General features: G+C 43.8%; 1 long non-coding RNA gene across 1 annotated transcript; it reads left to right on the top strand.

Annotated features, from left to right (window-relative positions):
- The first annotated feature begins 15,340 nt into the window (after window positions 1–15,340).
- On the top strand, window positions 15,341–20,261 carry LOC109499381. Its single transcript, XR_002156658.3, has 2 exons — window positions 15,341–16,036; window positions 18,685–20,261. It is a non-coding gene; the product is annotated as an uncharacterized LOC109499381 (long non-coding RNA).
- Window positions 20,262–27,100: the final 6,839 nt, after the last annotated feature.

Here is a 27,100-nt window from a genome sequence, read left to right as displayed (position 1 = left end):
GCCAGATTCTTACCAGACATCTTATTCTCCAGCTCCCAGGTAACATGTCTCCCCTATCTTTTCCAAGTGTGTGGAGCCTAAGTTTTTATTTCTTGAGCCTCTTTTCCTTCGAACTCTCCCAGGAAATGACATTTTTAATCTTTTTTTTCTTTTTTAATTTTGAGAGAGAAAAAGCATGTGTGTGTGTGTGTGTGTGTGTGTGTGTGTGTGTGTGTACAAGAAGGGGAGGGGGGCAGAGAGAGAGGGAGAGAGAGAGAGAGAGAGAATCCCAAGCAGGATCCACACTGTCAATGAGAGCTCCACACAGGGCTTGAACCCATGAACCGTGAGATCATGACCTGGCCCAAAATCAAGAGTCAGACGCTTACCTGCCTGAGCCACCCAGGAGCCCCTTTATTCTTTATCATACAGAACAATTTAGCCCTATACTCCCATCTCAGCCTTGGACTTTACCTTTGCATATCCAAAATCGTATTAATATGACCTGCTAATCAAGGGTCTTATATTAGGTCATCCACCCCTTAGCGCTGACAAAGGTTTTGAAATTTTGAGTCTTTTCTTCCCTTTCTATTCTAAGTGAATGTGAGCCTTGTTTTCTAACTAATATAAATGATGCCATGCTCCCATAGAAAGAAGAAGCAGTTAAAGTCATTTTTTTATTTCAAATATTCTTCACCCCCCCCATGCACGTTATTCTCTTCATTATTTAACTTTATAAATAAATATAAGTAAATAAATATAAACATAAATAAATATATTTATAAATAAATATAACTTTAACTAAATTCTGCACAACTGTTAGGTCCCAGACACCAAAAATAGGTATGGGAATATAACAAAAACAAGACAGTCTCTTCCCTCATACAGTTCACATTCTAGTAAGGAGTGAGAAACAGGAGACAAATGGACAAATTATATAATGACAGACAATGGTAGGTGCTGGGAAGACAAATAATCTCAGATAAAAAGCTAAGAAATGATAGTACTGTTCGTTTAGACAGGACGGCAAGGGAAGGTCTTTTAGAGATAGTGAGTAGGTTCCAGAATAAAGCGAGGAAGGGAGCCATACTCACTTCTTGGAGAAGAACATTTCAAACAAGGAAATAGTAAGTCCAAAGGCCCTGGGGCAGGGAGGGCCAGGGAAAAGCAGTTTGGATAGAGTGGCTAGCACACATGAGAGATGATGCTAGTAACGGGCAAAGACATTGCAGAGGAAACCAAGGGCCAGATCGCACAGGGTCCTGCTGGCTAAGAGTTTGCATTTTATTTTAAGTGTGATGGAAAATCATTGTAGGGTTTCATGCAAGAGAGTAACAAGATGTGGCTTATATTTTATTTTGTTGTTGTTGCAATATATTTCATATACGGTAAAATTTAGCCTTTAAAAAGTGTACAATTCCATCGTTTTCATATAATATATTCACAGGATTGTGCAGACGTCATCACTTCAGAGCATTTCATGACCCCCAAAAGAGACCTCTTAGCAGTCACTCCCTACTCTCCCCAGACCCTTAAAAACCCTAATATATACATATTACACACAGTAGAACAAAGATGAGGATGACAGCATATTTCTTGCCAGAAATAATGCAAGTAATAAAACAGTGGAGCAGCATTTTTAAGGTAATAAAAAATTTTATTTATTTATTTATTAAAAATTTTTTTTAATGTTTATTGATTTTTGAGAGAGGGAGAGAGGGCGGGGGAGGAGCAGAAAGAAAGGGAGACACAGAATCCGAAGCAGGCTCCGGGCTCCGAGCTGTCAGCACAGAGCCCGCCGTGGGGCTTGAACCCACGAACTGCAAGATCATGACCTGAGGTGAAGTCAGATGCTTAACGGACTGAGCCACCCAGGCGCCCCCCCACCCACCCCGCAAAAAAAATTTTTTTAAGATTGCCTGGAATTCTGTTCCTGGCAAATCTATCTTTGAAATATGAAAGTGTGACAAAGGATTTTTTTCGGATGTGCAAAAGCTGAAAGAATCATCACCAGCAGACTCATATCACAAGAAATAGTAGGGGTAGCCCTTCGAAGAGAAGGAAGATGAATGACACCAGTTGGAAAGGTGGATGTAAGCAAAGCCAGGAAAAGCACCAGACAAGGGAACTACATGGGTAAATATGTAAGATTTTTAAAAGTATTTAAACCTTGTTAAAAAATAGCTGACTGTTAACAAAAATAACTGTAATATAGGGCTATAACATGTATAAAACTAAACTGTGATAATTATAGCAGAAAGGTTAGGAGGGGAGAAATGGAAGTATGTTATTTAAAAAATTTTTGTAATGTTTATTATTTGAGAAAGAGACAGAGAGCAAGCAGAGAAGGGGCAGAGGGAGAGGGAGACACAGAATCAGAAGCAGGCTCCAGGCTCTGAGCTGTCAACACAGAGCCAGACACAGGGCTCGAACCCACAGACCATGAGATCATGACCTGAGTTGAAGTTGGCTGCCTAACTGACTAGCCACCCAGGCACCCGGAAGTGTGTTATTTTTAGATTCTTATATATAAGATGGTATATCACTTGAAGACAGACTGTGGTAAGTTCAGATGTCCAAAGCAACCACAAAAATAATAAAATAGTTATATCTAATAAACTAACAAAGCAGATCAAATTAAATCATAGAAAATACTTAATAAAATTAAAAGAAGGCTGAAATAAAAGAAAAAGGGGAAAAACTGATGGGACAAATTGAAAACACAGAAAAATGATAAATATGAACATAACCATATAAGTAATCAAGTTAGAATTTGTTTGGGGGCATGCTAATTTGGACTTAATTATATGTTACCTACAAGAATCACATTTCAAATGCAAAGATATAAATAGATTAACAATAAAATAATGAAAAAATATTTACCATGTTAATCCTAATCAAAAGAAAGTATGGCTGTATTAATATCAGGTAAAGTAAACTTCAGAGCAAAGGATGTTACCATAGATAAAAATGTAATTCCATAATGATAAATTTATAATTTGTCAGGAAGGCATTCATCAAGACAAAGCACTAAGATAATATGTGATTTGAACACTATTGGGGCGCCTGGGGTGGCACAGTCGGTTAAAGCGTCCGACTTCAGCCAGGTCACGATCTCGCGGTCCATGCGTTCGAGCCCCGCGTCAGGCTCTGGGCTGATGGCTCGGAGCCTGGAGCCTGTTTCCGATTCTGTGTCTCCCTCTCTCTCTGCCCCTCCCCCGTTCATGCTCTGTCTCTCTCTGTCCCAAAAATAAACACTATCAATCAAATTAACCTACTTGACAGTCATAAAATATTTAACCTAAATATGATACAATACACATACTTCTAAAATGTACATGGAACATATACCAACATGGGCAATATTCTTGTCCATTAAATAATTCCAAATAAATTCTAAAAGATTCAGTTCATACAAAGTAGTTCTCTGACTACCATAAAATTAAGTTAGAAATCAATGACAGAAAGATCACTGGAAAATCCTCAAATATTTGTAATCTAAATAACAAATGGTTAAAGAATAAATCAAAAGGAAAGTGAAAAAGTATTTTAAAAGAAATAAAAATGGGGGCGCTTGGTGGCTCAGTCTGTTAAGTGTTCGACTTTGGGTCAGGTCGTGCTCTAACAGCTTGTGGGTTCGAGCCCCCACGTCGGGCTCTGTGCTGACAGCTTGAAGCCTGGAGCCTGCTTGGGATTCTGTCTCCGTCTCTCTCTCTCTCTCAAAAATGAATGAACATTTAAAAAATTTTTTTTTTAAATTAAAGAAATAAAACTAAAAAGGCATCATATAAAATGCACTGGATTACCCTGAAATAATATGTAAAAAGAAATTTATTGAATTAAATGACTATATAAGAAAAGAAGGAAGATCTTAAGTTATTAACCTCAGCTTCCACTTTAAGACACTAGAAAAAGAAGAGCAAATTAAAACTAAAGTAAGTTGAATTAAAAAAAAATTATAGCACAAATCAATAAAATAGAAAAAAAGCGATAGAGGAAGTCAATGAAAACACCAATAAAATTGATGTATTTTTAGCTAGAAAGATCAGGAAAAAAAAATAGATGATGCGAATTATCAACATCAGGGTTAGCATCGCTACATTTTCTACTGATATTAAAAGTATGATGAGGAACATCATGAACAGTTTTATGCCAGTAAATCCAACAAGTTAGATGAAAGGGACACAACAAATTACAAAAGCCCAGTCAGAAAGAGATATCCTAATTGCTCTTTTTGTACTAAAGAATTTAATTTGTGACTGAAACCTTTTCATGAAGAAAACTTCGAGTCCACATGACTTCATCAGTGAGTTTTACCAAACATTTAAGAAAGAGATAATACTACTCTACACAAATGCCTTCCGAACGTTGGAAAGGCGGAATTGGTTTTCAGCCAGCATTACCCTGACACCCAAACTAAAGACATTATAGGTAAAGAAAACTCCAGATCAATATCCCTTGTGAATGTAAATGAAAAAATTCCAATTCAAACTTCAGCAAATTGCATCCAAAACAATAAGACGTCGTGACCAACTGGGGTTTATTAGGAATGCCAGATTGGTTTAGCATTTGAAATTCCTTGAGGTAATTCACTATGTTAAAAAAAAAAACAAAACCAACAACTTTTTAAAACTGTGACAGTCTTAATAGAAGTAGAAAAAGCATTTGACAAAATCCCACATCCATTCATGTTAAAAAACTCTCAGGAAACCAGTAGTAGAGGAACCTTTACAAAAAATCTATATTAACATCATACTTACTAGTGATACAATAAAGGCTTTTCCTCTAAGATCGAGAACAGGACAAGAATGTTTTCATCACTTTTGTTCAGCACTGTGCTAAAAGTTAGTTATACAAACAAAACTGTCTTTATTTGCAAATGATATGCTTATCTGGTCTTTGTTGTAACCATTCAACCTTGCCATTGTAATGCAAAACCAGCCATAGACAATATATAGCCAATGAATGTGTCTGTGTTCCAGAAAAACTTTACCTAAAAATCAAGCATCAGACCACATTTGGCCCACGGGCCATTTTTTCCCAACCTTTGGTCTATGTAGAAAATCCCTTGGAATCTACAAAAAATTTCTAAAGGTTGTAGGCTACAAGACCAATATATAAAAAAATAATTTTGTTTGTATATAACAACAATGAACAATCCGTGTAAACGCGTATATTATTATTAAATTGCACATATAAATGCATAATGGTTGTATACTATGAAATAATTGCACATTGTTTTTGTTTTTTTTAATTTTTTTTTTTAATGTTTATTTATTTTTGACAGAGAGAGAGACAGGGCATGAGTGGGGGAGGGGCAGAGAGAGAGGAAGACACAGAATCTGAAACAGGGTCCAGGCTCTGAGCTGTCAGCACAGAGCCCGACGTGGGGCTCGAACTCACAGACTGCGAGATCATGACCTGAGCCGAAGTCGGACGCTCAACCGACCAAGCCACCCAGGCGCCCCAATTGCACATTGTTAAACTGCACATATGATAAATATACAATTTGCTGTGTTTCAATTGTAGCTCAACACACTTTTTTAGTTAAAAAAAGTGGCAAGAATAACATACCATATTCCTGTCACTCAGCTTTAGTAATTTTAGGAATTCCTCTGTTCTCTTTCTAGGAGTTTTGCTGTAAAGGGAAGCAGAGAAATGGGCCTTATCTAGAAGGGATTATGGGATAAAGTGAGGGTTTTTATTTTTTTATTTTATTTTTATTTTTCATTTTGAGAAGGAGAACAGGGGAGAGGCAGGAGAGGGAGAGAGAGAGAGAATCCCAAGCAAGCTCCACACTGTCAGCACAGAGCCCGATTTGGGGCTCGATCTCATGAACCTTGAGATCACGGCCTGAGCTGAAATCAAGAGTCAGATGCTTAACCCACTGAGCCACCCAGGTGCCCTGGATTTTTGTTTTTTATTAAGGTGGGATATGCTACAGCAGGTTTATATGTGGATGAGAGAAGAGGACACATGGAAGCATAAAAAAGAGGAACTGAGTCCTTGAGTGGGCAGGACAGGCTGGGCTTGTGTCCTGTGTACAAGGGAGACACAGGCCTCCGTACCAGACAAAGACGGATAGGATAGGACTTGCTTAACATGCCACAGTGGCTCTTTGTTATTGATGATGCTTATGTCAACAAATACAACAATGAGAATAGTTGGGAGGTCTTTGTAGTCATTGTTAAATGAGTCCCACAAATTCAGCAGTACTTGACTTTCTTTGATGAAGTTTTCAACCAGCACACTGATGAGTATTTTATAGGTACAGATTTCTAGGTGTCCCCAGCTAAGAAAGAATGATGCCTGCAACCCCAGCTCTCCCTTGAAGCCACGTTCACTTAGCTTAGTTTGGAGTAATCAACTGATAGGGATGATGGAAGGTCCTCTGCCTATGCCATTCGAGGTTTGCAGTGTTAGTAGTATTTTCATGAACTAAAACCTCTACCCCCTACTCCCTGTTCCTTTGCGAGCCCCACAACCATCAGTCTCCCCACCATTACTAATGGAGCAAAAACTAGCAGTATCTTCCATTTATTAAGTAGTAGTCACCGATACCTCACAATGGCCCTATGAAGTAGATAGCATTATCCTCTGTTAACAGTTGTGGACAATGAGGCTTGCAGAGCTTAGGTCAGGGTCTCAAGTCACATCTCAGAAGTATCAGAGCCAGGATTAAAATCCAAGTCCGTGCAACTCCAAAGTCTTTGCTCTTAATGAGAATTGTATGTTGAGCCACCTCCCCCTCTCTGAACAGTTTCACTGGCAAGAGTGGATACATGCATATTTCCCTCCAACTCTAATTTATTGTAGGGGCCACATGTTGACATAATAAAGGAACTCAGAAGAATAAAAATAATTCACAGTGCCAACATCCTGTTGTAGCAACTGTTTCATTTTTCCCCATTTCCTTTTGATCTTTATCCATATGTACATATTTTACATAGTTGTAGATAATAATTTTGCATTCTGCCTCTATGGTTATTATACCAGACATTTTCCTTGTTGCTGTTCGGTCTTCAGTGGATGCATAATATTCCATTTTGTTAAAAGTGCCGCGATTTAGTTCACCAATCTCCAGGATGGACAAAGTTGTTTCCAGTTTGTTGTTGTTGTTGTATAAACTACACGGCAGCAAAACATTTGATTCCCCTCCCCCATCTTTTATAATTTTTTAAAAGAATAAATTCCCAGGAGTGAGACTGTAGAACAAAATTTTAACATGTTTATGGCTTTGATACTTTAAGAGAGAGTCAAATTAGGAAAGTATGTACCTTTGATGATAGTAAACAGATATCCAACCCACAAAAACAGGTTAACTACATAAATCCTTGTTTAGGGGAACCAAATAAAGAAAATGGGGAGAGATTGCTCATGGGTACAGGGTTTCTTTTTGGGGTGATGAAATGTTTGGAATTAGACGGTGGTGATGGTTGCACAGCTTTGTGAATATACTAAAAATACTTTGTGTATACTAGAAAAAGGTGAATTGTATGTTATGTGCATTATATCTCAATAAAGCCATTATAAAGAATTAAAAACAAAGCTTCCGATATTCCAGGTAAGGGTTTCAACCATTGCTATCGACGTTCTGTTTGTTTTCACATTCAGAAGCAGCACATCACAGTGCTTAAGAGCATCAGACTGTCAGGGTGTGACTCACGGCGTCACTTAACTGCCGAGTGACCTCTGGCCACTGTTGTAAGTTGAGTCCTCCTGAAACGACGCTGATATAGACTTTGGGGTACAGGATGTTTACTGAGGATCAGGACTTATGAAAGCTCCGCAGAAGCAGGCCTGGGTGGAGGAAGGGGTAGGAATGGGACGCGGGTCTGATGCAGCCCCAGTCACCACCCCTGCAGGGAACTCTGGACTGTCGGTGTCCTTCACTGAGCTGAAATGGCCAGGCCGACCTACATCTGTGACAGCAGAAGGCTGACTACTCTGCTCCGCCCGCCCTCCCCCCCCCCCCGCCAACGGGTGAGCCACACCACCAGGCGCCTGGGTGGCACATTTCCATATCTGCCACAGCACGTGGCTCCTGACGGTCTGTGGGTTCAAGCCCTGCATCCGGCTCTATGCTGACCGCCGGGGAGCCTGGAGCCTGCTTCGGATTCTGTGTCTCCCTCTCTCTCTCTCTGCCCCTCCCCTACCCATGCTCTGTCTCTCTCTGTCTCCCAAAACTCATTCTTAACATGAATAGATATTTAACAAAAATAGTATCTACCTCTTAGGATTGTTAGAGAATCAAACAAGAAAATACATGTGAAACACTCAGAGCTTGTCATACGATAAAAGTTCCGAAAATCCTAGCTGTTACCGTTTTATTATTACTCTACTGATAATAAAGTCAGTTTTCCTCAGGCTGGCTGAAGAATTGCAACACAGCACAGATACTGAGAAGGCTCTAAAGACTTCTTTTTTTTATAGGCTTTATTTATTTATTTTTTAAATGTTTATTTATTTTAGAGACAGAGAGACAGAGCACAGGCAGGGGAGGGGCAGAGAGAGCCGGGGACAGAATCCGAAACAGGCTGCGGGCTCCGAGCTGTCAGCACAGAGCCCGATGTGGGGCTCGAACCCACGAACCGTGAGATCATGACCTGAGCTGAAGTCGGACGCTCAACTGACTGAGCCACCCAGGTGCCCCTATAGGCTTTATTTTTTAGAGCATTTTCATGTTCACAGCAAAATTGAGCAGAAGGTATAGAGAGTTCTCATAGACCTTTCCCTCCCCCCCCACACACACGTCCCCCACATACAGCCTCCCTCACTATTCTGAAGACTTTTAAGAAAAGGAACAACATCTTTCTGCGGTGGCTTGTTTATATTTTAAGGCCAGAATGGGCAGGACCTACAAGGATTGAGTGGAATGTTGTGAAAGCCTCCCTGCTCCAAATCTCCCCATTATCTGTCTACCCCTGTCTGATACTTCGATCCCATCCCATCATTCTTGGGTCCATTTGGTGAGTACGGCAGATCTTCCTGCTATGGCAGTGAGCTGTAGGCAAAACCTCACGTCCAGGAAATGAGTTTTGATAAATGGATCGGGGCTCTAGTTGTAGAATGGGCACAGCTGCCCAGGGCAGGAATCGCAAGGCGGTGGGTCTGGACGTTGCCCGTAGCAGGTCCTGTGCACTTGGGAGGAGGGCAGCGTGAGCCCATGGGCGCCTTGCACCCAGGCTTGCAGGGGAGGATCAGGCAAGGGGCGCAGATCTCAGTAGGGAAGTGGAAGGTAACAGGAGCCTTTGTTTGTCACAACTTGATCCTCCGTATGACTCTCCTCGAGAGGAGAGACAGCCTAGACTTTTCACTTTCTGATTTTGGGGTTGGTTTCAATTTTATTCACGTTGGTTGGGAGAAATTATCTAAGTGTTGAAACAACTTTGTCTTGTCTCCTCCCCCTCCCCCTCCTCCCCTGTCCTCCTCTCCCTCCTCCCCATCCTCCTCCTCCTCCTCCTCTTCTTCAATCATCTCAGAGTGAAATGGACTTTCTGGGGGGAATACGTTCAATGAGTTTTAGCACATATACATTTATGTAACCACTATCACAGTCAAGATACTGAACAAAATTTCAGCCGCTGGTCTGTGCTCCATTGCTGTTGTTTGAGACAACTCTGCTTTTAATAATCTAGTATCTTATCCTCGTGGGGTTTGCAAAGACCGTGGGCTTTGGAGTCCGAGAGAAACGCTACCTCCTCCATTACTAAGCATGCGATTTGGGGAGGGTAACTTAATGACACATGGAAAGAAAAGGTAACATATTTATAGGGTCTCCTCTCCTGCCCAATGAGGGTAAAGCCTGTCCTTGCCATCTTGGTAACTGGACCCTACCTGACAGATCAGGGTAAAATTAAGGGGTGGGGGAGGTCCAAAAAAGGCTAGCCATTATTATTTGCTTCCTCTACTGAACCACACAGCCAGTTTTGCCCAGACCACGCCAGACCACTCAGAACTGAGAAAGTTCTGAGGACTTTTTAAAAATATAGACTTGATTTTTTTTAGAACCGTTTTAGGTTCACAGCAAAACTGATTTACAGTGGAAAGGGCAGCAAGTTACTTGGGGGGGAAGAATGGATTTGGCAGGGGAAATGAGAGAGATGGAAAGAAAAAGAGCCAGCACAGGCTGTGTTTGAAGAGAGAGTTTTGTTTTGTTTTCTTTGGCAGGGGGTGGGGGGGTTGGGGGGGTGGAGGGGGGAAAGGTTAAGACGTAGGGAGACAAAGATTGGAGGTAGTTACACGCTTTGATCAGCAGGGTTTGGGGCAGATTCATGCTAGATGTGGAGGATATTACAGACATTTTATTATGTGTTATGGATGAAATCCTCTATGGCATTTTCAAAGGTGATACAAAGATTTTAAGTTGCTTTTAAATTATTTGTGGATGTAATTCATTTACATCTTCTATTATTGAGGCAGACCATCAAGCCACACAAGTCTTTTTTATATTATGGCATAATTATTATGATATATAGAGATAGATACACATTTTGAAATGTGATATATATATATATATATATATATATATATATATATATATAAGTTTAATATATGTGTATATGCACTGTCCAAGCTGCCTTATCAACACCATCTCACTTAACCCTGAAAACAACCCTGAGAGGTAGATATTGTTATTATTATTCCATTTCACAGTAGAGGAAACCCGGGTTTAGAGAGGCTGACTAACCCATTCAGAGCTATTGAATGGATCTGTGTGTAGGCTTTTTAAAGGTCATTGTTAACCAACTGAGCCCCCCCAGGTGCCCCTTGGACCCTATTCTTCTAACCTTCATGCTATATTGCTGCTACTCTGAGCCTCAAATTTCCCATCTGTAAGATAGAGAATAATTCCTGACTCATAAAAGCATTGTGAAGATTAAATGAGATCATTATAAGCCACCTAAAGGGTCTGTTACCCTGCCTTCCATGTAGGAGAAATTCAATAAAAACGCTGCCATTTTATGACTAAGCATATTCCATGCTGACTCTAGGTTTTATGCAAGACAATTTTGAGTTAATCACTGTGCTGGCACTGGGGATACAAAGGTGAATAAAACAATCCTTGCCCTCAGGAGCTCATAATCCTGTGGGTTAAAAACATACAAAGACCTCATTACCGCACACTGCGGGTAGGTGCAGTTGTAACAGAAGTATAGATGTACAATCTGCCTGAAAGCTGTTTGAAAGGCTAATCTGGGAGGGCGGGTGAGAAGAAAAGGAGAGGCATGGGAAGGCCAGACACCGTTTGGGGAGTGGAAAACCACTGATATTTGGTGTTTGTTACTGAGGCATAAAATGCTGGGCAAGAACTGGCAAGAAATGAGGTTGGAGATAAGCACCCGTGTGCCACGTGGAAAAACTTGAATTTCATCTTGTCAACCACCATTTCCAAGACGTCTTCTTTTTTCCCCCAACCTTTTCACATTTTTAGCCATGTTGTCTCTGTAACGGTATCTATTAACTATTAACATCAGCTCACTTTTTCCTTATCTTGCTTAGTGTAGTGTCCCTGAAATCAGTTTTGCCATGCTAGTTTTATTTTTCTAGGACACTTTACAATACATGGTAAAAATTTAGAAAATATTTATCCACGGGTGACTTAGTCATCTCATATACCACCAAGGGCATGTGTATCACACTGATTGAAGTCAGCAGCGGGGAGTGCTTGAGGGTTCTTAGTAGAGAAATGATATAGTTAGACTTCCTTTCTTTACAAAAAATAAAAATTTACAATTTTTACTCGAGAAGGATAAGCGAATAGGTATTTCTCATTACAAAATGTCTTCTTTAAGATTTAGGGTTTAGGGGCACCTGGGTAGCTCAGTCAGTTGAGCATCTGACTTTGGCTCAGGTCATGATCTCACACTTCGGCTCGTGAGTTCAAGCCCCGTGTCAGGCTCTGTGCTGACAGCTCAGAGCCTGGAGCCTGCTTTGGATTCTGTGTCTCCCTGTCTCTCTGCCTTCTCCCAACTTGCTCTCTCTCTCTCTCTCTCTCTCTCTCAAAAATATAAACAAACATTCACAAGATATATACATAAGATTTAGGGTTTATATTTCCCTTTTTATACTCCAGCTCCTAGACAAAAACTAGTTGATCAAGTTGAGGCACAATACTTCTTTTAAGAAGGTTTAAAGGGAGCCCTTGTTTCTTTTTATAAGCAAATACAAAGCATTGTGGAAACACCATTTTAAAGGTCCGTACGATTTTGTGATCATATTATTTTTCATTTTAAGAATTTTCTTTTTTTCCTCTTACTCGAATTCAATCTTGTTTTATAATCATGCTTCTGAAGTAAAATCTACAAAACAAGTCGTATTTGAAAAACTCTAATTTCTATCCTTCACGTCTAAGTGGTTCCCTCAATCCATTCTATAGGGAATCATTTTGTTTATTAATTTTGTGGTTTATCCTTCCACTTAAAAACATATACAAGTTGGGGGCAGCTGGGTGGCTCAGTCAGTTAATCGTCCGGCTTTGGCTGAGATCATGATCTCACGGTTCATGAGTTTGAGCCCCACTCTGGGCTCTGTGCTGACAACTTGGAGCCTGGAGCCTACTTTCGGATTCTGTGTCTCACTGTGATGTATATGTTTTTTTTTTTTTAAAGGTATTAAGGTAAAAGGTATTAAGGTAAAATAAAGGTATTAAGATAAAAAGAAAGTTGTATTTCTACCTTGTTTTTTTTCACACTGTATTCTGGGGATCACTCCACAGCAATGTGGAGAGATATTCTTCATTTAGAGTGTACTTTTTTTTAATGTTTATTTTTGAGAGAGACAGACAGACAGATTGCTACTGGGGGAGGGGCAGAGAGAGAGGGAGACACAGAATCCAAAGCAGCTCTAGGCTCTGAGCTGTCAACACAGAACCCGACGCAGGGCTCGAACTCACAAACCATAAGATCATGACCTGAGCCGAAGTCAGACACTTAGCCGACTGAGCCACCCAGTCACCCTAGAGTGTACTTTTGAGGAGAAAAGCATGGAATGCAGAAATTCTTACAAGGTAAGTTTTCTTATCACCTAAAATTAAGCTATGAATCAATAACAGAAAAATATTAATCAACACCTGTCTAAATAACCTATGTTAAAGAAGAAATCACAAGGGAAAGGAGGAAAAATTGTAATTTAATCAATTAAAATCATAACAAAATGATAATATGAATGGATTTATATGACATACATATCAAATTTCTATGATGCAGGGAAAGCAGCGCTTACAGGGAAATTTATGGCACTAAAAGCTTATTTTGGGAAGGAAGTTCTCAAATTATTCACCTAAGCTTTCACCCTAAGATAAAACCTAAAAGACAAGAACAAATTATGTCCAAACCAAGCAGAAGAAAAAAACAACAAAAATAAGAGCAAAAATCAATGTACTAGAAAACAGGGTGGGGGAGGGGAATAGAGAAAATAGATAAAACAAAAAACTGTTTCTTTGAAAAAAATCCACAAAATTGATAAAACCTCTAGCTGGACTGATGAAGAAGAAGAAATACAACAAACATACAAAGGAGCAATGTTAGGAATGAAAGGGGAAATCACTACAGATAAAGGATAAAAAAGAGGGGCACCTGGGTGGCTCAGTCGGTTGAGCGTCCAACTTCGGCTCAGGTCACGATCTCACGGTCCGTGAGTTCGAGCCCCGCGTCAGGCTCTGGGCTGATGGCTCAGAGCCTGGCGCCTGCTTCAGATTCTGTGTCTCCTTCTCTCTGCCCCTCCCCCCACTCATGCTCTGTCTCTGTCTCTCTCTCTCTCTCTCTCTGTCAAAAATAAACATTAAAAATATATATATAATGAAGGTGAAAAAGGAACTGGGGAAAGAAGAGAGTGAAGGCAGAGAGACAGAAAGAGGTCAGAAGAAGAGATGAAGCTTAAACCAGGGCAGTGATTGCTAAATTAGAGACACAGGGCTTATGACTCCTGGTCTTCGGAATGGGAGAGACTTGAGCTTGAATATTGGCTTTGCCGTGCACTATGGTGCGACCTTGGGCAACTTATTTAACGTCTTCAGTTCTGTTTGTTCATCTATAAATTGGGGTGGTAATAACGGTGCCCATCCACGAATACCTGGTATGATGTCTACAGAAGAAATCAAGTATGGCTTTTGAGTCTTGCTTAAAAGGTTGAAGTAATGTGATGTAATCACTGATTGGGGCTTGGAAGTGAGGGACCAGAGGGAGCGAAGAGTGATTCACAGGTTTGGATTTGGGTGATGGACTGCCACCAGCTGCCATACAGATTTGGAGGGAAGACAATGAGGTCAGGTTTAAATATGAGGTGAAGGAGTTGCTCTGACAGACATCCCGTGCTCCTTCTGGTGAGAGTCGCATGTCGGCACCCAGACCTCAGCATGAAGTGAAAGGCTGTGGTCCGTGTTGATCTAACTTCTAATGCAAAGACATAAATAAAAAAAAAAAAATCCACAACGTAGACAATGAGTTACAATTTTAACGTGGGTTCGTGTTGAATATGTATCTTTGGGGTTCCCACGAATCGTTCAATGGTTAATTCTATGGGGCTGGTACCCACACCAACTATTGTTAGCATAACTCCTTGCGTCTTTGTGCTGAAACATGGTAGGCACTCAACACATGGTAGGCATTCAACACTTGTTGAATGAATCTGTTAAATATTTCCTTTTTGCAAAGTATTGGAGGTTTTTGCAGTCCCTGGACTCCGATTACATATAGGCAGGTGTGGGATGCAACTCAGAAATGGATGTATAACTAAGACCCCTTTAAATTCATGGTATCACCTGGAAGGACGGGAGGAGTTGAAGCAGCTCGGTGACTACTTGGTGACTCTGCACGAAACGGGTGATTTCTTTTTGTCATTTCTTCCCCAAAGCGTCTCTTCAGGGCAGCTGCAAATCTGCTTTATGCATTCGTTGTATTTTTTATTGCCCTGGCAGTTGGAGCCATGCCAGAAAGACTAGAACCTTCTCTGAATTTTTTTTTTTTTTTGAACTTTCCTTTCGTGACTTTGGCAACAGGTCCTGGAAGTGTCACGGGGAGAATATGTTTGAACATCACTGTTTTGTGGCCCAAAACCATTTTCGCTCATTCTTACCCGCTCAGTCTGCCTTGGACACCAGAGTATTACGTTCCTCATCGTGCAGGAGCCTGCAAATTCAATTAAAATCTGGAGTGACTTCCTGAAAATCACCAGTTAGGATGATTGCATTCCCTTAATTGGGCAGGACGGCGCATGTCCTAAAACTTGCTGCTGTATCTTATTAGCTGCTATATCGCACTACCCACAGTCCAAGAAAACAGTCCTCGTTCCGTGGTCATCATTTCTCCTGTGGACCTTCAGCTCTCACTGTGTGTTTTCTCAGTATCTTGTGCATGGAGCAGGTTGCCTTTGAATGTCACAGTTATTGAGCAAATTTGAAAATAAGTGGGTTTGTAGGAGTCAGAGTGAGAAGTTAACGGACTGTAGGAGGCGTGAGTCATAGCTGCTCGGAGCTTCAGAAACAGCTCAGCTCGGCCAGCTGTGGGCACTTGCCTCACCGTTTTAGTAAGCGCATCTATCCGCACTCCCCCGAGTGGGGTGGGACAGGAATGACTTGGGAGGTCCTGAATAGGAAAGTCCACACTTAAAAACTGTACCTTAGTATCTCAGTTTCGCTCAAGGATGGTCTTTAAGGACTGGTCATCAGTCTGAGCTCACAGGAGTGACGGGAAGAAGGGACTACGAAGGTGATGGAACGCACAGGCTGGAATGCACAGAGGCTCACTTTTTTTGGTCGAGGCCCCCTGCAGGCTCTGCTGATGGCCGCATATTCAAAACTGGGACATCTTTGATGCTTCCTCCTTCTCGATTCCGACCAACAAGAATTTCACATGTATGTTTGTGCACCGCACCCTCAAATGTGTTAGGAGGAAAAAGTCTGTAATGAAAAGAAGCTGAAAAGAGAGGCACCGCAACGTGGTTGGGTTCCATCTGTACCATAGTGATCACACGAGAAAGCAGCTCAGAGGCGTCAGAGGGGCAGAGAGAAGAAAAGGCAAGCGGTTCCAGGTTGGATCAACCGTTCAGCGTAACAAAGGTATCGTTAAGCAGGAGACCAAAGAGTGTGGTGGCCTGTGATCTGGGTGAGGCTATGAGGTTAGGTACAGAGCAGGGGAGTAGACGGAGGAATGTGCCCTTTTCCCTGCTCCATTGCCCTTCTTCTCTGTATCCACTTAGTGTGCCTTGCAAGGATCCCCAACTGTCACTCCTTTTATGGTTGAAGGACTCTACTGTAAAAGGCTCTTCAGCTCTTGGGCAAATGCAGCAAGACGAAGACCCTCTACACGTGCCTCTGAGTCACAGCTCTGAGATAAGACATTTGCTCTTGGGACCCCGGTATCCAGCTCTGGGAGACACTGCAGGCTCTCCCACCACCGTGTCTGCAGGCTGGGTGGCACTGAGGGAACACGGATGCACTAGCTAGCACTCACTGCGCTCACTTTCTTGCTGAGAAAATCCAGCAAGGTTGGCTTTATCAGACCCACATCTGGTTTCCTGTGAACATTACAACATGACAAACCCCAGGGTCTCTTCTTCTGAATAAGGGCCTGAGGTTTTGGGACGAGGAGAGAGGCGGAGTCAGCTGTAGCATTTCTGTGCACCAAATATTCTCTTGTAACCTGGCGTCCGAGGCCCCAAGGGTCACCTCGGTCAAGGACATCTTGGTTCGGTGGAAAGTAAGTATTTTTCTGAAAGTTGCCCCTTGCCACCTGGGTCTCACCTGGGAGGAGAAAAATTAAATGGATAAATACTACTCTCCAGGGGCAAAAACAAGACCTTGGTATTTTGTTTCTATTCTATTTTTATGACAGAAACAAAAGCAAGACAGAGGGGTTGACTAGATACCAGAAGACAATGGCAACCATACCCGTTATTTCTTTTCCTAATTCTAGAATCTATAACCATGACCCCAATATTCTTATTTCAGGGTATGCGCTGCCGAAGCAAGCACACCCCAATATTCCTCCAGAACATAACTAAACACTTAGTGTTATAGGTAACACTTAGTGTTATAGGTAACACTTAGTGTTATAGGTATCTGGTGCATGTATTTGGAATGTAACCAACGCTAGTGTGGTCAATCTTGAACAACTGGAAGAGAAAAAAAATGTTAGCCTAGCAGTAATCCAGGGTCTAATGGCTGCTCCTAAAATGCGTGGATAGAAAAGGACAGAGGATACCAGGGATATCTGGTGGGGCCTCTCTCATCCCATTGGTTCCACTAATCTAGCTTGTCAAGTCATGTTTGGTTCAGCCAATCTGGCTTGCCAAGCAGGTACACCCTCCCTCCCTCCCCCCCATCTATGGAGGCCCCTCCCTGAGAGATGTGACAACCTTGCACTCATGTATCTTTAGAATTTGAAGGAAAAACTCAAACTCAGACAGATGGAGTTTTATAAAGGAAATCCTCCTTAAAGTTACAATGTCATTAAATGTATGGTGTTCACCAATTCATTCATTCAGCTAAGAATTCACCGTCTACCCTCTACGTGTGCCACTTGTTCAGCAGCAGTCATTCGCTTCCAGATGTTGACGGTTGGATAACAGCACAGAAAAATCCACAAACCTTTCCCCCTCACTTTGCCTGGAGGGAACGGGGGCTTTGTACTCCCCTGCTTGTAGGTGTTTCCTGATTCAGAGAGAGGGCTGAAGGCTGTTCTAAATGGAGAGCCTTGTCATCTCAAGAACAGCTTTTTTTTTTAAGAGTAATTCTACTAACTTGTGGTCCCTTCCTTCCCACCTTCAGAACTGACCCTATAGGTCTGGGGCTTCACTGGAGAAATATTTAAAGTTCCACTGATCTGTGGCCCTTCACTGATTCTTGGAAGTGGAAAATATTTTGCTTTGGTTTTGAAGTAGCTCCAGGGACAACGCACAACATTCAACCTCTTGCCCCGAGTGGTCGAACAGCTGCAGGTTATTAGAGGAGCCCTAGAATATTCTGTGTTGAAAATGAAATCTCTACACCTTACAGCAGCTGCAAAAGCATCTATGCAGTGGGGCGAAGCGGGCTCCGGTGAACGAGGGCCTTGGAAATGTTACACCCCAGGACAAAACCCTCACACACACACACACACACACACACACACACACACACACACCCCGCTGTGGCAGGGTGAAATTTGCCTGCATCCCGCCATCATTCCATGTGAAATCTCTAATTAAATGTACTTATTTGGGTCTCCAAATTTTCTTCTCCAAGCAAGCACCAGGGTTCGCTTGCCATCCGCCTACTCTCGCTTTCGAAAAAGCCCGTCACGTGACGAGCCATAACTATTAATGAAGATACTCATTAAACAAAGTAATATATATTTAGAATATTCATCCCTGCTGAACTTTCCTCCATTAGCATCAAAATGGTTGGAAAGATTAAAAGCCGTAAGAATTCCAGATAAAGCTTTAATCCTAAAGCATAGGCAACCAAATTAATTGTATTTCCAAAGCATTTGAGGGCATATTTCTCTGGCCCTGCAAAAATATAATCCTGGCCCCTAAGAATTTTACACCTGACATTTCTCTGGATTTAATTAGATACAAGAAGGGAACAAAGCCACATTTACATGAATGAACATGAATGCCTAATTATTTGTGTTGCAAATTACTGCCTGTTTTCCTTACCGTTTGTGCGGCTTGCCAAGGCTTTCACGGTATTTTTAGCTATATTATCTTGTTTGAATTTCACAGCAACCTTGTGAAGAAGACAGGCGACAAAAGTGACTGTCACCATTTTGCAGGTGAGGAAACTGAGGCTCCAAGAAGTCTCATGGCCAAGAACCGGCAACGGAGCTCTGCAGCAAAAGCAAGGATTTCGTCTCTGCTGTTCTCCACAAGGAATTGAGGCCACTTGTCAGCATAGCTAATAGTTGTGCGTGAGTGCCATGGATAAATATGGAGGAGAAAAGTGGCCAAAAGAATAAAAAAGAAGAAGAAGAAGAAGAAAGGAAAGTGGACTAAGGGAGGGGGGTGAGAAGAAGTGGGGAGATGATGCTAAAGTGTTTCAGTGCAGCAAAATCGGCCCCATGTACCATAGGGCTGAAAATATCACACGAGAAACTATAACGTGTGTTAACCTTCGTGATTTCCCAAAATACGGTCGATGAGAATTCTCTGGGTGGCACCCAAACAGGGTGCTAGGCATTGCTCTTAGCAGATCCTGCAGCCGGTACATGGGGGTGACAACAATAAGACGCAACTTGGGGATTAAAGTTAACCGCTGGGACTAGGCGAGGAAGTATCAAAAGATAGGGGGTGAAGTCAGACTAGTGTTTGCTCCATCTGGGGAAGGACGAGTGTCAATAGGAGAGAGCCGGCTGAAAGACACCCTCTCAAGCAAGGAGCTAGACAGGGGAATCTGGCAGTGGGATGAGGGGAGAGAGGGAGTGGCAGTCACAGATCCCCTATTGTGGGCAGGATGCTTTAGGTTGCACTCAGTCTGGGTGCTCTGATTTCACGCTCACTGGGTAGCCCCGAAGGACCTGGATGATTGGAAGGGGCTGCTGAAGGGGGAGTAAATAGTCTTTGGGAAGACCTATTCCTCCTTATAAAGTAATAAGTTGGTGCTCTGGTTTATATTTCGGGCCGTGGGGGATAGCTGGTGTGAGTCTGTCCTCCCATGATGCAAACACCTCTGGGGGTTCTGAATCAGCAAAGCAGAACTCTGATCTTTAAATGTGATGAGCGTGCCAAGGCCCTTTGCCCATTTTGCCCATCCCGCCTGGTGGCCAGCCAGTCTTCTTGGACCGCAGCCCTGCTGATTCCTCTTAGTGACAGGGGGCATGGTGTTCTTTTCTTTCGTTCGAAAGTGATTTACTTGTGGTATGTAGGGCAGTAGTCTGATTCAAGGGCAATAGCAGCCGCATACGGGCATTGGAGAGAATGGCGGTTCTAGTCTCAGTGTTAGCACTAGCCATAGCTTTGATATTTCGAGCTGTTTAACCCCAGTCCAGGTTTCCTCACTGATGCAGCGAAGGGATTTCATTAGATGATATTTGTAATTTGCCCAAGGTCACTTAGCCGGTCAGTGACCAGTGGGCCTTTACTCTATTACCCTTCCCCTGGACCTTAGTCTGCTCCTCCCCACGTGAATTTGGGACTAAAGCCCAGGCTGGAGGGAGGGTTCCAAGTGGACAGTAAAGTAGTTTGAATTTACTTCTCCTTAACTGGGAGGATTTCCCTTCTCCTTAACTAGGTTGGAATCGGGGTAGATTATGCATATACTAGTCACCTACAAGAAGGCCTTACCAATAAAATAGTGAACTCAACTACAACCCTGTCTCTCAACTTTCTTCACCTCACTGGACACATATAGAAAATAATGATAGAAAAGATTTGTATATTGCATGCTGGGATAAATGCCTAGGGCTGCACATGGCCACCCCAAGAGATCTGGGACTCAATATTTCGGCTCACCTGTGACCCATTTGCCCAAGCACACTGGTGGGAATGTTCGGTCAAAAGCCCTCTCAAAAAAGGGGGCTACCAGAAATAAAGCCAGATTATGTTATCTTCTCTGGGGATCCAGAATAATTCCCTCTCATTCAAGGAGTATAGAGAGGAAAGAACATGCGTCTTTGGTTTGGTGTCTTTTTTGTAAATTGGGGCCACATTCTATAGACTTTTGGTTTCTACCATATTGCTTACTTTGTTATTTTTTGCTACCTCTATTATGACTTCCATCTTCTCTCAGCATGGTTTATTTAATGGTATGGTATGCTTTATTCCTTAAATGATCAACTTCCTAACAGAGGTCAGGAAGCCAACTTCCATCATTCAGTAGGTTCTACCAATCTTGTCTGTGCCGTTGAAAACAGAGTCATCCTTATAAAGTCTCTCCCTCTAATACGCTTAAGATTTTACGTCCCCTCCCCAAAGCTCATAGTTTTGTATTCTGGATAGAAAATAACCTACTTGAATGTTACTGTTCTGAGAGTAAAGATGTAAGATCAGTAGACATTAGTCCAGCTGGGACTTTTTTTTTTTTTTCTTTTTGTTCACTTTTTCGGGGAAGTAAGGATTACATGCTGTAAAGTGCTAGTACATTTTTTTGCACAACACCATGGCTGTCTCGGGGCTCCGCACACGTCTGTATGCCTTCAGCGGGTCTTTTCAGCATACCTGTCAAGCATCAGACGTTGTGCTTGGTCTCCATCCTCATTTTCTATCTCTCACCTCGTGATCCTTATCTCTTCCCCCCCTATTTCTCTGACCCTGTGTCTATTTTTCCTATGCTCTTGGCATGTCCCTTTTATCTCCTCCTTTCTCTTTTTCTGACTTTCTTTTTAATGTTTATATTTATTTTTGAGACAGAGAGAGACAGAGCACGAGCGGGGGAGGGGCAGAAAGAGAGGGAGACGCAGAATCCGAAGCAGGCTCCAGGCTCTGAGCTGTCAGCACAGAGCCTGACATGGGGCTCGAACCCATGAACCACGAGATCATGACCTGAGCTGAAGTCGGACGCTCAACTGACTGAGCCACCCAGGTGCCCCTCTTTTTCTGACTTTCTTCCATTTACTGTTTATTCTGTATTTTCTACAACATTTCTTTAGATTTCTGTAGTGTGATAATTGCAATGATTTTGCTCATTACTCTTTCTCACTTTCACAAGGGGCTGCTAAACTTCTGACCAGTCTAGCCTTCGTATCCCCAAGTCATGACAGACCCTCCTTCCTGCTTTGCTGGGCCCACATCTGAAGGGTGAAGTTGGAGGGTGGATCTTGGAGGCAATTCCTAAGGTCAGTGTCCCAGTCGATGAGGAAGGTTTTAACTACTAAAGATCAAGATGATAAGTGTAAACCCTGGTGTGAAAACAACAGGGTGGGAAAGATTTGCCCATCAGTATGCAGGGTTGGCTGCTCCAAGTGGGAGAGAGGACAATAGACTTGAAGAAAGTCCAAGAGCTGATGAACAAGAAACCCGGACAGTTGTTTTGTGGTCCCTCTTCCAGTTACCTAGTGCCGTATAACAAACCACCCCCACTTTAGTGGCCTAAAACAACAAAAAGTAGTTATCTCGCACAATTATAGGGCTTGATTTAAGGAGAAGAGATACGGATCCCACTTCTTAATGGGAGATGATAAGATCACACTGCCAAAAGAGCGGGTGGGATGGGAAATACTGTTATGGTCATCTTTTGGTGATATGGTCTGCCACAGTCTGTGCTCTGGCCACAATGACCCACACTTCTCCCACAAGCAAAATACACTCATCCCCTCCCCCAAACCCAGTGCCTTATGGAAGCAGGACAGGTTGGAAGGAAACAAAATCTGAGGTTTTCCCTCCTGACTCTCTCTTCTCTTTCATGCAGGGATTCCCCTCCCTATTCTTTTGATCAGAAAGAAAGGGTGTCTCTTGGATCTTTTTCTGTCTGTGCAACTTAAGCTGTTCTGAGTTGCAGGTTGTCCCGAGATGTGGAGGGAAACACACACCAGGCTGTTGGTCTTTCTTGGGGTTGTTTATTTCCCTCCCTGACACCCCTGCTGTGATTTCCCTTCAGGGTCCTCCTTAGTTGCTTTATGTATTCTGTTTAGGGTTTTTAGATGTAACCAGTGGGAGGGAGACTATGGAATCTGCTAAATCTATCTTTACTGGAACCAGACCAAGAAACCATTTTTTTCTTTTTCTTCTTCTTCTTTTTTTTTTAAAGTTTATTTATTTATTTATTTTGAGAGAGAGAGCACGCATGTGCTCAAGCAGGTGAGGGGCAGAGAGAGAGGGAGAGAGAATCCCAAGGAGAAGATTCTCTGCTGATAGCACACTGGGCTCGATCTCAGGAACCATGAGATCATGACCGGAGCTGAAACCAAGACTCGGAAGCTTCCCCAGCTGAGCCACCCAGGCGCCCCCAGAAGCCATTTCTTGATTTTAGGTTTGCCATCGGGGAATGAGAAGCCATTTTGTTTTCAAACTCAGCCAGGTCCTGTCACCTTTATATTTAACTGTTTATTCTTTAGCTTATCTTGGTAACTCTCAGTTTATCGCAGGCAGCTGAAGAGGTCAGGTGCCACTTTCAACACTGTGCCTGGAAATTTCCTCAGCCAGATCTCAGGGCTCACGGGTCCATTTTCTATTTTCCAGGTTACCATGGGTGTCCGTCCATGTGGCTAAACTTCCCTACACCACTACATAAAAATGTCTCCTTCCTTCCAGATTCCAATAATACTTTCCTCATGTTTATTTAAGTCTTTGCTGACAGACTTTTCAGGGCCAGTCCCAAAGCCAGTGCACATGTTTTAGGTTTTTATTACAGCAGCACCCACTCTGGTTCCAAAATCTGTATCAATTAAGGTTTGATTGGAGAAGCAAAACCACTTTGAGCGAAACAAGGCATTTATTGTCGGGATTAGAATGTACATGATTATGGGAGCTGGTTAAGCAGTCTGCAATCTGTGGTCCCCGCGTCCAAGACTTGGGTCTGAAGTCAGCGGGACGGGCAAGCTTCACCAGCGGAAGAAGGAGGCCAAGTGGGGCTGGCGGGGGGGGGCGGGGGGGGGGCAGGTACAACCGGGGCTTGCGCAGATCGAGGGGACCCATATGTCCCACCCTGGTCCCTCGTGGCTCCCGTCCTCCAACTTCCATGATGAAGCCCACCTGCAGAAGAGCTGGTGCACGTCGTCAGGGAGTTATTCACAACCTAACCAGGATTCAGAGAAGCTGGAGAAGCGGTGAACGTGCAGATGCACACGTTGTTGGGTGTGAGCTGCCCCAGTGCGGACCTTACGCGGACCTCCTGCTGCAACCACGGCCGCCATGTCACTTCCGCCTTCCCAGGGTTGCAAACCTCCTCCGAGAAACTTAGTTCCAGCTTAGCTATAGTCTCAGCTTAGTCTGCGATCCAGCTGTTGGCAAGGTTGGTGTCTTCTGAGGCCTCCGTCCTTGGCTTGTAATAACTATCTTCTCACTTTGTGTTCAGATGGTCATCTCTGTGCATGGACCTGTTTGGTATCTTTCTCTGTGTTCTAATGCCCTCTTTTTTATAAAGACATCAGTCACTTTAACTTAATTGCCTCTTTAAAGGCCCTGTCTCAAGGGGTGCCAGGTAGCTCAGTTGGTTAAGCGTCCGACTCTTGATTTCGGCTCCCGTCATGATCTCAGGATTCATGGGTTCGAGCCCCATGTCAGGCTCTGTGCTGGCAGTGTGGAGCCTGCCTGGGATCATCTCTCTCCCTCTCTCTGCCCCTGCCCCAATTCATGCTCTTTCTCCCTCTCTCTCGAAATAGGTAAGGAAACTTAAAAAAATAAATAAATAAAGGCCCTATCTCCAAATACAGTTACATTCTGAGGTGCCAGAGGTTCAGGCTTCAACATATGCCTTTGGAAGGGGACATGATTCAGCTGATGACATTCTGGATTAGCACAAGAAAGCTCGAGAAATGCTACGTGCTGTATTTTCTTGGAAATTCGCAAAGTACGTCTGTATGAAAGATTACACAACGTCTTGAAAAATGTCTAGTATTTACACCCCCCATTGTTTTATGCATTGTTGGGAATCCCAAATTGTCTTCTCTCCATCGGCTGGTAAGATCGAGCTGCCACGTGCTAATCTTATCTGCCGGCTGGTGCTGGTGCTCAGGAGGGGAAGGTGAGGTGGGGGGTTGCGGGTGCCCGAGCTGGGCCCCAGGTCTGTGGAGTTGGTCTGTCACCACCTCCAAGCCTTTAAAGATGCCTGGTGAGTTGTTGTAGAGATGCGGGCCGAGGGAGTGGGGTTTGAAGCTGGGTGACAGGATTGGCTTTGGATGCATGAACTTGCCCCTTCCGTCTCTACCAGGCGGACCTTCCGGGCTGCCGGGGGCCTGGAGTTTTTCCTTGCTCCCTTACCACTGCCGGCAGGGTGAGCAGCCTCTCACCTGCCCCAACCTCTGCCGCCACTTTGTTCTCTTGTTCTTTCCAGGTGAGGAAAAGAGCAGGGCTGTGGACGCCGCTGGGGTGTGACAGACAGCTGAGCAAGGGTCCGTCCGGGAAGGTGTGGGCGGGTGTGGGTGCCGGTGGGTGATAAGGGTTACTGACCTTGCACCGTCGGCTGGGTCTGTAGTGGCAGTGGAAGGGCGAGCCCCCTGCCGCACCCCGGCGCTGCCCTCCCTCCTCAGCCATCTCTGTGTGTACCTGCTCAGGCCTCTCCTGGGTGGTGGCCTGCGCTTACCCTTCCAGCCCGGTGCTCGGCTCAGCTTTTTCAGCTCGGGCTTTGGCTTCCCTTCTTGACCACAATCGGGGCTCTTTCCCTAGGCCTGGGGCCCCGTGCCGAACAATTCCTGTGGCCCTGGCCTTCGTGCGGATTGTCTCAGGCAGACTCCAGACCCTTCGTTCGCTCCTCAGGCGAGCGAGGGTCCCCACTGCGCCCTTGGCACCTGAAGCAGCAGATCATTCCGTCTATTCTTGCCGTGCTCCTCTCGCGAATAATCTCCAGGACCTCAGACGGGATTCGCCGGCTTCTGGTACCTGGCTATGCTTTGACGCTGGTGTCTTTGCAACCTAGCGAAGTTATGATTTTAACGAGGCGTACATCTGTACAGGCACCGACCCGGCCCGTTGGAAAGGAGCAACAGCTTGACGTGCTTCTGTCTCCTCCCCGCAACCCTGAGCCGTAGAACGTGTTGCTCCAGTTCCACAGCTGAGAAAGCTGGCTCCCAGAGGGCAGCTTCACACGGCCGGAGTGTCCACTCGGACCCACGTCTCCCGACTCCAGGGGACGGGGCCCTCACACAGGCTGTGGCAGACATACGGGTTTGTGTTAAAACCAGCGCTTGGCCCAGCACTGTCCCCCACCCCCGGCCCCGTGTATGGATTTATTGCATTTTCCTCTAAATGCCAATTCGAAGGTTCCCTCGGTTCCGTGGGAAGGCTCCCCGTGGCATTCGGTAACTCAGTTACACTGAAACGGTTCCCGAGGCACGCCCCCTTCGCCGAAGTGCTTTGAGAAATATATTGTGTTTAAATTAAAACTGCCACATAAATGTGAGAGAAGGTATCGTGCGTTTCTCTCCCCACTTGACCTTGATCTGTTATCTCTGTGGCTTTCCTTTGCAGAATCTCCCTTCCTTATCTCCACCTCATGCAGACTGCCCCCTGAATCTCACACAGCGTATTTGCACTTTCAGCCCTGACTCGCCCTCAAGTCTCCTATGTATCTTTTCTTTATCTATTTTAAGCACAACATGATACACTTAAGGACATATCAATTTAATTAAAAAGGCTTAAAATACGCCCGAGACGGTGAGAGTTGTCCCCGTGGGATTTACGAAGCAGAAGATGCTGTCTTGTTCTGGGGTGTTCAGAGAGGGCTCGTGAAATACTTGCTATTCTGCAAGATTTAGTTGGCGAAGCAGTGTGACAAACGTTTTCTCCTTTGATCCTTACGAACCTGAAAGAGGATTAGGCAAGTTGATATTTTACAGAAGGGGAAGCTGGCTCAGAGCGGGCCAACGACTTGTCCTGTCCTGCAACTGATACGAAGCGAGGGGGGTCCCTTGATCTAAGATCCGTGCGCTTTGACTACACCGCATACTAAAGTTATTTACCTGTCATCCAGGGGGCTGCTGTCTCCTGTGTACCAGCGTGCCGTAATATCTTTGCAACCTAGTGAAGATATTATTTTAACTCCTTCTTTGCATTTCCACGTCTACAAATTACACCAAGAATTCTGGGTTGTGCACCTGCTTTGCTGGCTATATTGGGATGGAGGTGTGGCCCTCGAGGCTGGAAGATGGGACACACGGTCTCCCCCAGCTACTTAGAATCCCGGCTGCGACAGATGAAGGCCATCATTCACACTGACTGCAGAGGGAATCACCATGTCGATGGAGCTCAGAGCCCCCAGAAAGCTGCTTATTCCTTGCTGCTTCCAGATAGGAAAAAAACCAAACAACCAGACTGAAATCCAGGCTCTCTATCCAGGGATCGGAGACTGGCCCTTTCCCAGGTGAGAGATACAATCTAATGGTACGTGACTTTCTGCGGGTTTTGTCCATGATAATGAGAACGTATGAGAACAAACCAGCCATGTAGGAGCTGGAGAACATTCCGGGAGGAGGGAACAGGAAATAGAAAGCCCTGAGGAAGGAATGAACAGGGCAAGTCTTAGAAAGAGAAAGGTGTGACTAAAGCAGTG

Source organism: Felis catus, chromosome B1 (assembly GCF_018350175.1).
Source record: "Felis catus isolate Fca126 chromosome B1, F.catus_Fca126_mat1.0, whole genome shotgun sequence".
Lineage (NCBI taxonomy): Eukaryota > Metazoa > Chordata > Mammalia > Carnivora > Felidae > Felis > Felis catus.
Note: the sequence above shows the minus strand (reverse complement) of the source record. Positions and strands in the feature narration are given on the sequence as shown.